The sequence below is a fragment of the Notamacropus eugenii genome, chromosome 4 (assembly GCF_028372415.1).
Source record: "Notamacropus eugenii isolate mMacEug1 chromosome 4, mMacEug1.pri_v2, whole genome shotgun sequence".
Lineage (NCBI taxonomy): Eukaryota > Metazoa > Chordata > Mammalia > Diprotodontia > Macropodidae > Notamacropus > Notamacropus eugenii.
In genome coordinates this window covers 73,383,104-73,392,430 of record NC_092875.1, presented here as the reverse complement: position 1 = coordinate 73,392,430, position 9,327 = coordinate 73,383,104, and the positions used below count along the sequence as shown (strand labels likewise).

General features: G+C 44.2%; 1 long non-coding RNA gene across 1 annotated transcript; it reads left to right on the top strand.

The window, feature by feature from the left end:
* Positions 1–2,130: 2,130 nt before the first annotated feature.
* On the top strand, positions 2,131–4,445 carry LOC140498171 (uncharacterized). Its single transcript, XR_011965012.1, has 3 exons — positions 2,131–2,546; positions 3,184–3,596; positions 4,393–4,445. It is a non-coding gene; the product is annotated as an uncharacterized lncRNA (long non-coding RNA).
* The last annotated feature ends 4,882 nt before the right edge of the window (positions 4,446–9,327 follow it).

Here is a 9,327-nt window from a genome sequence, read left to right as displayed (position 1 = left end):
CTGAGAACTCAGGAGTCAAAGCCGGAGGCTTCCTTAATAGGGATTGCTGAGGAGAGGGTGGTACAGGAGACTCTTGTTAGCTCTGGGACCAAGAGCTTTCATGAATAAAGGCTAGAATAAACCTGCTCTTCTTGGCCTCAGAGGACAGAGCTAGGGTCAAGGGGTGGATATTGAAGGGAGGCAGATTTCAGCTCAACATGCCAAAAAGCACCAGATTTGGCATCAAAGGACCTGGGTTCAAATCCTGACTTGCCACTAGTAAGTGGCAAACCTACAAAGATAGCAATCCTTGTGATCCAATGGCAAGTTGCTCCACCTTTCCAGGTCTCAGTTTCTTCATGTATAAAATGATGGCCTCAGTAATCTCTAAGATCCTTTCCTGCTCTGTAATGTTCTTGTTCTGTGGTGTTCAGTCATGTCTCACTCTTCCTGACCCCATTTGGGGTTTTCTTGGCAAAGATCCTGGAGTGGTTTACCATATCTTTCTACAGCTCATTTTACAGATGAGGAAACTGAGGCCAATAGGGTTAAGTGACTTGCCCAGGGTCATTCAGTTAGTAAGTGTCTGAGATCAGATCTGAACTCAGGAGGATCAACTTGCCTGATTTCATGTAGGGTACTCTAGTCACAGTGCCACCACACTGCCACCTGGAAGAGAAGAACCTGGCTTGGACCCTTCAAAGCCATGCCCTTGATCAGTGCACCTTCCTGCTTCTCTACCCCCACTCCAGCTTCTCAGCCATCTTTCATGTGTTCACACGCACACACACACACACACACACACACACATACACACACACATGCTAGAGTATAAACTTCTTGAGGGTAAGGACTGTCTTTCTTTTTGCTTGTCTTTGTATCCTTGGTGCCTGGCACACAGTAAGCAGTTAATCTTTCCTTCCTTCCTTCCTTCCTTCCTTCCTTCCTTCCTTCCTTCCTTCCTTCCCTCCTTCCCATTCTCCTTTTGGACAGCTCCTAACATTAGAAGGCATTTCCTACCATTAAGCTTACATTAGTGTTTGCAGCTTCCATGGTCCAGGTTCTGGTCTCCAGGGCCAAACAGAGCAGGTGTGCTCCCTCTCCCTTGTAAGAGCCCTTCAGATGCTTAGACAGTTGTTGGGTCCCTCCAGGTCTTCCCTTCTTCCGGACAAGCTTCCAGGAGCTTCAGCCAGTTCTCCTGGGGTGGGGGCTCTCCAGGCTGTCTTCCCTCCTGGTCCTTTTCTTCCAGACTCACTTTAGCTTGTCTATGTCTCTTCTCCTAAGGGGTCTTGGAGGTGTTGGGGCAGGTGCTAGAGTGGGAGGTAAGAGGCCTGGTTCTTACCAGGTTTGCTACAGCTACTTGTCTACATCAGATGGAAGTCCCTGGGGGACAGGTAACATACAGGAAAAGTATCTTTTGAAAGGGATGTCTTCAAATTATAATGGTAACTCAGACTTTTCTAGTATTTTTCTGGAAACACCTCTATGAGGTTGGTAGCAAAGTGATGATCATCCCCATTTGGCACATGAGGAGACTGAGGCTCAGACAACTGTGGGGTGGAGGTGAGGCATCATGAACAGAGTCCTGGACTTGTAGTTAGGAAGACCTGGATGTGAGTCCTTCCTCAGACCCTTGTGTGACCCTGGGGAAGTCACTTAACCTCTCTGTTGCTTCATTTCCTTAAGAGTATGAGTTCTCCACCAGCCCTGTGACTTGCATAGGGTTGAACAGTTAATAAGTCATGGCATTAGATGTTGTGAAAATAGATAGAATCTCAGTCACTGAGGCCAGAGATGGAAGAACATGAAATATTCGGGATTGGGGGGGACTCATGATCCAATGGCCCCCCACCAACCCAGGCCCAAGGGGAAGCCTATAGCTTTCCAGGACAGTTTCATTGAGCCCTCCCAGGCAGCTCTTCCCGTCTTTTCAAGCCAGAGCCCCCAAGCCTCTCCCATCCCCCACCCCCAAGCACGCCCCACCCCCTCTGGGAGAGAGAAGTGCAAAAACTGGTTTATGTTTTATGATCCAAGCGGAGATTGGGGCTTCTGCCTCCTGTTATTTACAGCCTGGCTGGAAGGGCCCTTTATTCTTCAGGCCTACTTGGGGTGAGAGGAGGAGGGGAAGACTGGGAGGCTAGGGGCCAAGTGCTGAGTTTGCAAAAGCTACATTTCACATTTCAGCTACAGAAACATATTCTTCTCTAAAGCTTAGAACTTTCTAGTCTATCCATCAATTCCTTTCCTCTACCCTCCTCCCCCATCCCAATCTTTCTCTTCTCTTTCTTTTCTCTCTCTTTTTGCCAATGAGGGAAACTGAGCGCAGAGTAGTTAATCAAATGGCCAGGCTGGAGTACAAACTTGGATCTTCTGCATCCCAAGCCCATGTCTCTTTCCGCATTATGCTGCCTCTTGACCCTCTTTTTTTCTCCTCTCCTTGCCTACAATCCTTTTCTTTCTCCCTCAATTTTTCTCCATTTCTTCCTACAGGTGGTTCCACAAGAAGAAAATCTGAGTGTATCAAATGGTCCTGTCCCCATACCCAGCCCTGTGCTGGTGGATGACTGGTGGATGAGGGCAGGGAGGGAGGGGAAATGGGAGAGAGGTTCGAACTGTCTTTCACCTAGTCTGTATCCAATTGTCATTTAAATGAGAAAGGAAAGAATTGGCTGGTACTTCCATAGAATGAGAGTTTAATGACCCAGGGCAAATTAGGTCTTAAAGGGTGATTTCGACAGTGGAGGGACAGAGACCCTAGACGAGCCTCCTCCCCAGGAACAGCCCAGCACACCTAAGTTCTCTAGAGGGTTTGGGTGATGATGGATAGATGGGTAGACCTGAAGACAGGAAGGTATTGCAGGGTCAGGTCCTGCCCAAGACACTTGTTGTCTGTGCAGATACCCTGTGGAAGTCACTGGTCTCACAGAGCCTCAATTTTCTCATTCATAATGGGGATAATAATAATTGCCTCTGCCTCATAGGGTTATTGTGAAGACCAAATGAGATATTATCTGTGTGGTAAGAAATTGTAAAGAGCTTTGTACTTTACATTATAATGTCAGCCATTATTACTACAGTAAAAATCCAGAATCTTAGAATCTCTAGAAAAGATCTCAGTCATCTATTGAAAGGAGATCAAGTGAGATATTTCTCTGGCACATAGTGGTGTTTAATCATTTTTTTTCCTGCCTTTCCCTCATCTAGTCCAACCCATACCGGTATATACAGCATCTCCAACAGTTGAGTCATCTAGTCTCCACTTGAATACGTCCAGGGATGAGGAACTCACTACCTTACAAAGAAGCTAAGTCCATTTTTGGTCAGCTTTGACTCATCAAATCTGTTTTAATCTGGCCTCAGACACTTAGTAGCTGTTTGACCCCAGGTAAATCACTTAACTTAACTCTGCCTCAGTTTCCTCATCTGTAAAATAAGCTGGAGAAAGAAATGACAAACCACACTACCATCTTTGCTGAGAAAAACCCCAAATGTCATGAAGAGTCAGGCATGCCTGAAGAATGACAACATTCGGTGATTATACAGTCAACTCTGACAAAGCTGGTCGAAGAGGTCAACCAAGCACTCTGCTGAGAAAAGTGGATACAACTGGGGAAAAGGTTATTTATTTTTTTTCTTGGTCTTTTTGTTTTGGAGTCCAAGGCATTATTTGGAGTTAGGAAGACCTGTATTCAAATTGTGTCTCCCATGTAGACTAACTTTGTGACCAAGAACCAGTCAGTCACTTAGTCTCTCAGTGCCTCAGGTAACTCCTCCTCCTCCCCCAACCTGTCTCTCTCTCTTCCCCAAAAAAACCATAATGAAAGGTTGGCTTTCCCCTCTCCTTCTTTCTGATCCATACTTCTCTCCCCCACCCCCTTCCCATAAGGGTCATAAAATCTAACCCAATTCTTATCTATTTTAATTATAGATAAATCAATAAACAAGTGTTAAGTACCTGCTCTGTGCCAGGCACCATGCTAAAAGTGCTAAGGATTTTAAAATGAGGCAAAAGATAGTTCCTGACCTCAAGGAGATGGGGGAGACAGCAAGAAAACAAATATGTACAGGATAAGTAGAAAATAATTAACAGGGGGAAGATCTTAGAATTAAGAGGAGATGCTTCTTGTGGAAAGTGAGATTTTAGTTGGGACTTGAAGGAAGTCAGAGAGTTCAGTAGTCCCAGTATTGACAGAAAGTGTGCCAGGCGTGGGGGACAGTCAGAGAAACTTCCCTGAGCCAAGAGATGGAGTGTTTTATTTGCGGAATAACCCGGAGGCCAGTGCCACCGGATCAAAGAGTTCGTGTGAGAGAGTAAGGTGTAAGAAGACTGGAAAGGTAGGAGGAGCTAGGTTATGAAGGGCTTTGAATTCCAAATAGAGCATATCCTCAAACAAACTTTTTCGTTACGTGCAGAGTACAGGACCTTCTGGAAGTCTTATGTTGAGGATGGGAAAAGAGAGACAAAGCTAGTAATGGTGATGGATATTTCCATACTGACTTACAGTTTGACTAGTAGTTTTCTCATAACTATCCTGTGAATTAGGGAGTTCAGATTTCATTACCCTTACTTTACAGAAGTGGAAACTGAGACTCAGAGAGGAGAAACGACTTATCATACAGGTGTCAGAGCCAGGATTTGAAGCCAGACCCAATAACTTTTCCACAGTGTACCACGCTGCCTGGAAGGTCCTTGAGGAGGAAAAAAAGACTTATCTGTGAGTGGAGGAGAGAGTTCAGGTTTCTCTTTGTCTCCTCTCCTGTCTTCTCTAAATTGGGGTCTTGGGAACACACAGAGATGCTAGTAAGGGGGCGGGGCTGGGACTCAGTGAAAATTAGCATCAGAGTCGGGCTGACCCAAATAAGCGATCTAATATGTAAGTACCCGTTGGCCGCAGAAGCCATCTTTACTGGGGTCCCCCTCCATCTCTATCAAAATTCAAAATCTTTCTCTGGATCAGCCTTTGCCTACCGAATCAAAGATCCGTTCTAATTTCCCTCACACTGAGGGGAGGCTCTGAGCTCAGAGTCATGGCAGAAAGTAGTTGGGAAAAGAGAAAAAAGATAGGGCTTGGCTCTGGAACCTGGGAGAAGCGCAGAGTTGCTTCCAGCTGGCCCCACCTCCCTAGTCCCCTCGAAACCCAAGTTGGTTTCTGACCAATGGGACGCCAAGTTGAAGCATTACATCATTGAGAAGGCCTCCCATTGGCGGAATGCTCCGGATTTTCCCCCACTTTACCACATCTCCAAACCGCGCCTGGAGGGCAGGAAAAGGAGTGGGGGTTTGGGAGCAGTGGGGGATTTGGGCACTGGGATTTTAAAGCCTTTGTCCTCCTTTTTCCCCTATGCACGCGTGCGCGTTCTCCAAGATAAGCCAGGACTTGGTCCAGGTTGGGGTTGGGGGTGGGAGTAGGGAGTGAGGAGTGGGAACACTATAACCAGAGAAAAGTATAGAGCAAAATTATAGGATTTCTAGTTAGGCGAGATCTTCGAAATTTTCTAACAACCTCCCCCCACATTTTTTTTTTTTCAGAAGAGAATACTGAGTTCCACATAGTGACTTTGCTAAGGTAAGAAAAACTGAGGTTTAGAGCTGGAAAAAAATAACAGCTAGCATTTATGTAGCACTTGAAAATTTGGAAAAAAAAAGAAAGAAAGAAAGAAAAAGAAAAGACAAAGAAAGAAAAACCCAAACTTTGAAGTTTTTGCAAAAAAAAAAAAATCCTCACAACAGCCCAGAAAGGTGGGTGCTATTACTGTGCCCATTTTGCTGATGAGGAAGCTGAGGTGGACAGGAAGTGATCTGAGGTTGGATTTGAACTCCTGTCTTCCTGATTCCAAGTTCAACGATCTAGAGGCTGTACCATCCGACTGCAGACTAAGAAGGAACTTTGGGTGTTTAACTTGGGGAAGAGAGGAGGCAGGGATAGGGAAGGAAGTTAGCTGCCTTGACGTAGTTGAAAAGTCCACTTGTCAAAGAGGGATTAATGGACATAATCTGGAGCAGTGCAAAAACGGGAGAGAAAGATTTTGATTTGATGTTGGTGAAATTTAGTGACATTTGATGTTATTCCAAAGTGATATGAGCTACCCTGAGGCTCATCCTTGAGGACTTCAGCCACTAGTTTGATCTGAAGTGAGCCCTGGCAGGAGGATTTTCTGGGTTGAGAGAAGCCAGTTTGATCTCAAGCCTCCAGGACTGGAGGTCAGGGAAGTGACCTCATTATGTAAGGTCTGTGGTTCAGTTATTCTTCCTCCCTCTTGCCTCCATTCCTTAACCTCTTTAACCCCTTTCTGATTCATGGAATGGTCGCTTTAGACATGGAAAGGATTTTAGAGGTCAATGAGTCCAATCCCCTGCTTTTACAGAGGAGGAAACTGAGGCACAGAGAGGTTAAGTGAGCTTCTAAGGTCACACAGCTAGTAAGTGACTAAGACAAGGATTCAAACCCAAATCTTCTTGACTTCAAGTCCAAAGCTCTATCTACCAAGCTGTAACTCTACTCATCTCTCCTTGGAGCATCAATAAGTGACAGAGTCAAGGCCTTGGGTTTAATTATCTGATTACATTTTCTCATGGGACCCCTTGATTGGAGCAAATCTTTGGCAGAGTTGGGACAAGAGTCATAGAGCTATAGATCATTAGAGGCTAAAGGGGATCTTAGGGATCATTTAATCCAATCTTCTCATTTTACAAATGAGGAAACCAAGTCCCAGAAAAAGGAAAAGATCTGCTCAAGATCAGATGTTGGGTCAGTGGCAGAGCATGGGTTTCTGAGATTCCTGCTTGTGTTTTGTTCTCAATTTGGGCCATGAAGATTTAGAGCTAGGAAGCGACCTCAGAGAGACCATCTGACAAGAATTCTCCTTGTTTTACCAGGGTATAAAGTAGGACCCAGAGAGAGAAGGGATTCATTCAAGGTCACACAGCTACTAAGGACCAGAATAGGGATTGAAATGAAGGTCTTCTGCCTAGTGATAAATCCTTTTTTGCCCTGCTATGCCACACTTTTCTATTTCCCTGGTCTTACTAGGAATAAGAAAGCTGCCAGAATGCCCCTTCTCTGTACATCCCTCCTTGAAACCCTACCGAATATAGGTCTAGACACACAGGAGATGTGTAGATGCCTTAGTCTGCTTATGGATAATTGCTTACATCATAATAGTGCTTTAAACCCTGTGGGAGAGGAGAAGTAGATGGGGAAACTGAGGCTCAAAGAGCGAGAGACGACTCATGTCCAGAAGCTAGTAAGTCTGTTGACTTAGATTCAGCTTCCATGACTCCAGGCCTGCTATATTCTTTGGAATAGCCTCTGGGAGGAACTGAGAAATAGCTGCTCACCTGTTCCAGGCCTTCTCCTCATCCCACCCCCAGTTCATGTATCTCAGTTTTCTCAGTTGGAAGGATAAGAAGGTGGGTCTCATTTTCCTCACTCTGAAGAGTGAAGAAGATGTTGGTGTCACAGTTGGCCAAGGCCTTGGAACAAAACAAATCTTCCCCCTTCTTCATTTCCCCAGCAGACTTGGGAGACTATATAATGTCACAGAAAGACCACTATGTATGGAGTCAGGGGACCTGGGTTCAAATCCCAGCTCTGCCATTTATTACCTGCATGACCTTGGACAACATTCTGTGGGCCTCATCTATCAAATGAGGTGATTGGGCTAAATGAGTTGTTTTTTTTTTTTAATTTAACTTTTAACATTCATTTTCACAAAATTTTGGGTTACAAATTTTCTCCCCTTTTCTCCCCTCCCCCCCCAAACACCAAGCATTCTAATTGCCCCTATGACCAATCTGCTCTCTCTTCTATCATCCCTCTCTGCCCTTGTCTCCATCTTCTCTTTTGTCCTGTAGGGCCAGATAGCTTTCTATACCCCTTTACCTGTATTTCTTATTTCCTAGTGGCAAGAACATTACTTGACAGTTGATCCTAACACTTTGAGTTCCAACTTCTTTACCTCCCTCCCTCTCCACCCCTCCCTTTGGAAGGCAAGCAATTCAATATAGGCCAAATCTGTGTAGTTTTGCAAATGACTTCCATAATAGTTGTGTTGTATGGGACTAACTATATTTCCCTCCATCCTATCCTGTCCCCCATTACTTCTATTCTCTTTTGATCCTATCCCTTCCCATGAGTGTTGACCTCAAATTGCACTCTCCTCCCCATGCCCTCCCTTCTATCATCCCCCCCCACCCTGCTTATCCCCTTATCCCCCACTTTCCTGTATTGTAAGATAGGTTTTCATACCAAAATGAGTGTGCATTTTATTCTTTCCTTTAGTGGAATATGATGAGAGTAGACTTCATGTTTTTCTCTCACCTCCCCTCTTTATCCCCCCACTAATGAGTCTTTTGCTTGCCTCTTTTATGAGAGATAATTTGCCCCATTCAATTTCTCCCTTTCTCCTCCCAATATCTTTCTCTCTCACTACTTGATTTCATTTTTTTTTTAAGATATGATCCCATCCTCTTCAATTCACTCTGTGTACTCTGTCTCTATGTATGTGTGCGTGTGTGCATGTGTGTGTGTGTAATCCCACCCAGTACCCAGATACTGAAATGTTTCAAGAGTTACAAATATTGTCTTTCCATGTAGGAATGTAAACAGTTCAACTTTAGTAAGTCCCTTATGACTTCTCCTTGCTGTTCACCTTTTCATGGTTCTCTTCATTCTTGTGTTTGGAAGTCAAATTTTCTTTTCAGCTCTGGTCTTTTCATCAAGAATGCTTGAAAATCCTCTATTTCATTGAAAGACCAATTTTTCCCCTGAAGTATTATACTCAGTTTTGCTGGGTAGGTGATTCTTGGTTTTAGTCCTAGTTCCTTTGACTTCTGGAATATCCTATTCCATTCCCTTCGATCCCTTAATGTAGAGGGTGCTAGATCTTGTGTTATCCTGATTGTATTTCCACAATACTTGAATTGTTTCTTTCTAGCTGCTTGCAATATTTTCTCCTTGACCTGGGAACTCTGGAATTTGGCCACAATGTTCCTAGGAGTTTCTCTTTTTGGATCTCTTTCAGGCGGTGTTCTGTGGATTCCTTGAATATTCATTTTGCCCTCTGGTTCTAGAATGTCAGGGCAGTTTTCCTTGATCATTTCATGAAAGATGATGTCTAGGCTCTTCTTTTGATCATGGCTTTCAGGTAGTCCCATAATTTTTAAATTGTCTCTCCTGGATCTATTTTCCAGGTCAGTTGTTTTTCCAATGAGATATTTCACATTATCTTCCATTTTTCCATTCTTCTGGCTTTGTTCTGTGATTTCTTGCTTTCTCATAAAGTCCTTAGCCTCCATCTGTGCCATTCTAATTTTGAAAGAACTATTTTCTTCAGTGAGCTTTTGAA